Raw genomic sequence first — 6,257 nt, forward strand, 5'->3', positions numbered from 1 at the left:
TCTGGGACCTCCCCTGATCACCACGAATTTTCAAAGATAATGGCCAATGGCTCTTCAATCACATCAGCCAATTCCCTTAGCACCCTTGGATGCATTAGATCTAGACCCATGGACTTGTGCACGTCCAGCTTTTCTAAATAGTCCTTAACCTGTTCTTTCACCACTGAGGGCTGCTCACCTTCTCCCAATGATGAGATAAGCACAGCAGAAGATAAAGTGGTAGTAAATTTTGTAACTAGTTAGTAAATAAGCTGGAGCAAACAAGCTGTATAGATTATATTTAAGCGAGGGACTCTAACTGAGAAAGTAACACAAGGGTTTCAGATATTTAGAACCAAGCCATATATGCCTCCTTCTCTTGAGGGGTGCTAAGTGCCAATGCTCTGGGCATGTAGCAACTGTTTGTAAAGGGAAAACCAAGATGCAGTAAATGTTGGGGAGAGCACTCCTATGAAATTGTACAGCCAGGATAGAGGTCAAATGTAGTAACTGGTTGCAATCACACTCTGGCATGTAGAGGGTGTATTGCAGCAAGGCAAGCTAAAGATAGACAAACAAAAAATTGTTAATAACATCATGCAGAAGCTGTAAGGAGACTCTCAAAGCATCAGGTGGGGAGGGAAGAGACAATCAGCACAGGAAACGGGGAACTGCAGTTGCAGACACAGCCTCCTTGTATAAGCACCCTGGAAGGACTAGGCAGTGACGTTCTAGGAATGAAAAAAGAAAGGTTAATTGCATTTATGCTAGAAGTGATCAATTGCACATCGAAACTGTGGAAAAAATCAGAAAAAATAAAAATTATAGCTAAGGCAGCAGGGAAAATACTTGTATATTAGCCACTTGTCAGTGGACTGTATTCATGCAATTTTGAATAGCATTAATGGAGAAATATGACTAGTTTGGGGATCTCAGTCTTTTGTTGGAATGCACACAGTTTGATAGAATATGGTCAAGAACTAAAAGAAAATATCCTGCCAATGAAAACTAAACCAGGTGTCATATGCATCCAGGATACATGGCTGGTTGAAAAGCTTTTAAAATTCCAGGCTATATGTCTTTAGGCAAGATGGAAAAGTAGGACTAGGAGGAGGTGTTTGTACTTTCATAAGGGAACAATAAAATACACAGCAGTAGAAAATGAAGAAGTAAGCTTAGAATATAATTCTGACACATGGCTAGAAAGGGTTGAACATCCAGCAAAATAAATAACCCTCAAAAGACATTGAGGGAGATAGTGTTTGTGTTTTTGTGTATTTACATCTGTATGAGTAGGGTCGACAATGTAATCAACAGTCCCTGTCTATGCTGTATTCTGATATCATGTAAATAAATTGTAAATATGGGATTTCTCGGTATTCCTCTCTCTTTGAAATGTCTGTGAATGGTGAAGGAAAAAGCAAGTGGCCTTATTTTAATTCTTATAGCTAAGTACCCATGATGGACCTCCTTCAAAGTCAGGCTGTAGTAAGAAGAGGCCCTGAGATATAAACCTTGGTATCAGAGGCCCAGGATGAGCCCTAAGGCCTGAACTAAAGTAATGGTCAAGACTTTGCTCACATAAAGCAAAGTGAAGTTGCGAGCCAGAGGCAGGCCCTGCTCACAGGAGCTGGCAAGGAAAGGGCTGATGCTGCAAAAAGAGACATACCTAAAAGATACTGGACACCGGATATCAGAACAGTCACATACTTGTACCCTCCACACATATAACAGAGAACAAACTGACCCAGCCCAATGACAGGGCCAAAAGGGTAATATGATAGATAGAGTTGTTTTGTTCGACCCAACATGTACAAGGTGAGGGGTGGCACCTTGTTACATAGAGGGATTGCACCTCAATACATCAGGAGTGAAGTGTAACTTGTTTGTACCTGTGTATAAGAATGCATCCCTGAGGCGGCGTCTGGGGTGGTGCCTAGGGGGCAGTGGAAAGTCCCACCACTGACTGAACCGAGTCCATTGTCAGGGAGCACATAAGTACTAGTTAGCCGCACCTCAGCAGCACCTTGGACTTCTCTGCCGGGGAGCTGGAGACCGTGTTTCTCTTTGACAATAAACCTGGCTGTTAGGGGGCTTATTCCTTCACCCTCTCACTTCCCTGGTCCTTCTTGCATGAACAGACAGCAACAATACCCAAAGTCCAAAGGCGCAAACAATTCGATGTTTATTGGGGTGAACTTCCAGCAAGCACAATTCCAGTTTCCTTCCTTAGTGTCCCCCTTCCCAGCTCTGACACCACAGAGCCTTGCCTGTGTCCCTGTTCCTGTTCCCATCCCTGATCCCATTTTCCCCTTTAGCAAGATATGATTTTAATTCCCCCATCCCCAATCCCTGTTCCCATTCCTCCCCACCCCCTTACTTCCTGATTGACTGCAGACTATATAGTAAAACCTGAGTTTTGTTTAGCTATTCCTTAACCAATCATTTTACTGAAATTTAACTAACCAATCCTAGCATATTGTAACATGATTATTTAACCAATTATACCCCACCACCTTTATTGGTTTACACCCAACAAAATTAATTACACAGTAGACAGAAACAATTACTGAACCAGACAGAGACCATGCAAATAAACATACAAAACAATACAGAAGTGAGGATTTCACAACTACATCTATACAGACATAAGGGTTCTCCGGCTGTGTCTATTGATAAGTGAGTTCTTGCCAGACAGGATGCGATCAAACTAAGTTTCCTTTTACATCTTCTAGGCTCTTCCCTTTCTCTGGAGGTGATAGGAATATCAGGACAGGATTGTATTCCTAATAGCCCAATAGCACCTTATTTCAATGTGACTAGTTTGGAATGTGAGGATATGACCACTTCCAGCTTATGGCTGCCTAACTACATCTTAGCTGAAGGCCTTAGCCTGTCACAGTAAGAGAAGGCCATTCCACAGACAGTGATTTTGATTCTTTCTTTTCTACCTCTATAACTAGCTAAGTGATAAGAATACACCTACATTCTTAAAGTATAGGCCTTTGCAGACAGGCCTGAATATCTATATCCTAACACTGGTGACATACCTTCGTACCTTACTAGAGTCTGTGGTCATTGGGGGTTCTCTCGGGGTCTGCTGGGTCAGCGATCTGTGCAGAGCTGAGGCAGCACACAGAGGGAACACACACGCAGCCGATTGATATCAACGTTTAACAGAGCAGAGCACCACACCAGGAGCATCTGATGACACACGCTAATTACCTTTTGAACTCCAACTTGTCAAAAGATATGAAATTGTATAAAAGATCCTTGGGTCCTGATTCTGTGATCTCAGATCTGCTCAGGCTTCATCAGTGGGAAGTTTGAGTCACAAGACTGAATTCCCAGTTATGCTGGTGCACCCTGAATATGATATCTGGACATTGGACTATAACCTATGAACTGAATTCTAAAGGAACTCTTTGCAACTACAGAGCTCACCATCTCTGCTGTGAAACTGAACATCAATAGACGGAACCCATGTCTGTATGTATATTGATCTTTTAACCATACTCTCTCTCTTTTGTTTTTTAATACATTTTAGTTTAGTTAATACAAATTGGCTACAGCGTGTATTTGGGTGAGAACTGAAACATTCATTAACCCGAGAGATGATGTGTTTGATCCTTTGGGATTGGTAGAACCTTTTCTTTTATATGATGAAATAAGATTTACATAAATTTTCATCATATTTGACGTGGGTACCTGGACGGAGGCCTGAGGTTGGATCACTTTAAGGGAACTATTTTGTTTGGACGTCTGAGTAACTAGTAAGGTAATAAAGAAGCTGGTTTATGCTGGCTTGGTAAATCAAAGAATTGGAATATCCACCAGCTTTTTGGGGTTTGGCTGCCCCATTCTTTGCAGTGAGTGACCATAGCTGGGCTGGCTCCACGCTAGGACCCCAGTCACAATAATGCTGTTGAGATCCCAATGTTATTTTTCTTTAAGGATTTATAACATCTATAATTCATGTGGGAAATTAGAAAGTTCAGAGCTTCAAGAAATAGTAAAGATGCTAAATATGCTAAAAGATGCTATATGTGGTGATCTAAACAGTCATAATAAATTGTGGGAAGTAAGACAACTAATAAACATGGTGCATGCTTAGAAAAGTTCATTGATGAAAACTATCGAGTGGTTTTAAACAATGGCACCGAGCTAGATTTAATGCAGCAGAAGGTAGTTTTTGCTGCTTAGACCTGGGATAGTGCAAGTAAATACAAGTGGGAAGAAGGAATGGGGAGTGATCGTTTCCCTGTACTTACTGCTTTTCAAAGGTGAAGTGAGGTTGAAGCTGATGGAAAATACCCGCCTGGAAATCTAAGACAGCTAACTGGGAGTTATTTCGAATTTGTGTCTAAGCATTGTGTGAGTGCAACATAGAGCATTTCGATGAAAATGTAATCTGCCATTCATACCCAGCAGGTCCGACTGGGTTCTGGCACCTGTGGCTCTTCTGTTTGGGAGTCTGCAAGCACAGTGACCGGGCAGACTGCTGGCTTAAACCACAGTACTGATTATTTTAACAGCAGGAACAAAGCTTTTGGAGAAAAAGGAGAGTCTCCACACATCTGTCTTCCTTAAAGACTAACCCTCCGATGATGCTAACCTAGGCAGATATTCCAGCGGGTGCCAGTGTCTCAGCCAGGTTCCCCTAGACAACTACCCCTGTCCCAGGAGAGTGCTCCTTTTTAAACCTGCCACAATTCTTTGGTTTCCCAGTGTTCCCAGCCTGTTCCCATCCTGGAATTGTCTCCTAACATCTCTCAAGGGTTTGCTGGGAACTGGCTTTCTTTCTCTTCCTGCTTGTTTTTCCCGACAGCACCCTACTGACCTAACCCAATATATTTACACAGCAAACATCCTCGTAGCCAGGTCAGCATGGGGGTAAAACTATTACCCAGCAGCTCCAACCCTTTGCCCTATCCATGGGCTGTAAACCAAAGAATGCCCTCAGTGAGGATGGACACCATCCAACTCCCACTGCTTCCCAGGGGGCTGAAGTCAGGTTGCCTGCAAGGACAATGGCCACCCCTGGGCACTACGGTTAAGAAAATGGAGAGAGAACTATGAGGAAAGATGGGAGTGTGAGGAGCAGGAAGCAGCCTGAGGGGAGGCAGGGCACTGAGGGGGCAGAAGGGAGGTGGAGAGGGGGCAGGGAAGTGAAGGGGACAGGGTGAGGCAAGTGTGTCCTGAAGGAGCCGAGCCCAGGCAGGCCCCTCTCCTGCTCCAGCCTGGCTGATTGCGCGTCTCCCGAGGGGCCAGAGAGATCCCCAACCAGCCACAGTCGCACTGCCGGCACTGCCTGGTGGACACAGTCACCTCCCAGTGGGGCCGGCCAGTGCAGCCAGGGGCAGGGCACAGGGGAACGGGTTTCTCAGGGGGTTTCTGGAGGAGCTCTGGCCAATGAGGGGTGCTGGGCAGGTGATCGGTGTGGCACGTGGCATGGGCCTTCCCCTGAGGGGAAGGAGCATGATGGTTGTGCGAGCCAGTGTGTGTCTGGTGCAGTGGCTCTCAAACTGTGGCCCACATAACACATTGTGGGCCACATAAGCAACCTGAAATGGTAAATAGGTTGAGAACCACTGTTCTAAGGCAATCCTTCCACTTCTTACAGCGTTTTGAGCTGCTTTGTCTGCCGCTTCATCTCCTGTTACCCCAGTACGTGCTGGGATGCAAGCAACTGCTACATGTATCCCTGTCTGCACTAGCTCTGGTGTTTGAACTATAATTCCATTGTTTAAATCATTTGCACGTACTGAGACTCTTTTTTAACCACCAGAAGGCCTGAGACTGAAGCTGAAAAAACAGCCGCTGCTGCTGAGTTTGGTGGCAGCACTCTGAGCAACTTAAAAAAACCATGAGCTATCGTGAGACTCCAGAGCAGGCATCTTTGCAGCCCTGTCGACCCCTGGACTCAGGAATCGCTCTCTGGAGACACACTGGGGTCAGAGTTGGGCGAGGCTGAAATCAGTTCATGGGAATGCTGGTGCTGAAGACCTCTGCCCCTCATCCTGACCCCTCTCTGAGCTGGTGACACTCATTGGCCTGGGTAAGCAAATGCAGAATGGTTTGGCACAGGGATTTGCCTGATGGTAACCCTGCCTAAAACCGATTCCCCCAAACTGCCACTCCTCCCATTGCACGCCCCCATGGTGCGGAGCAAGGCAGTCTAAGCAGGGAAATGACTCAGTGGTATCCCAGTTCCTGGTTGCACCCCGGGGATCCTGTCACACTAGTATTAGCTAAAACATGGTAGATAACACAGTTAA

Source organism: Gopherus evgoodei, chromosome 17 (genome assembly GCF_007399415.2).
Source record: "Gopherus evgoodei ecotype Sinaloan lineage chromosome 17, rGopEvg1_v1.p, whole genome shotgun sequence".
NCBI classification, from domain to species: domain Eukaryota; kingdom Metazoa; phylum Chordata; order Testudines; family Testudinidae; genus Gopherus; species Gopherus evgoodei.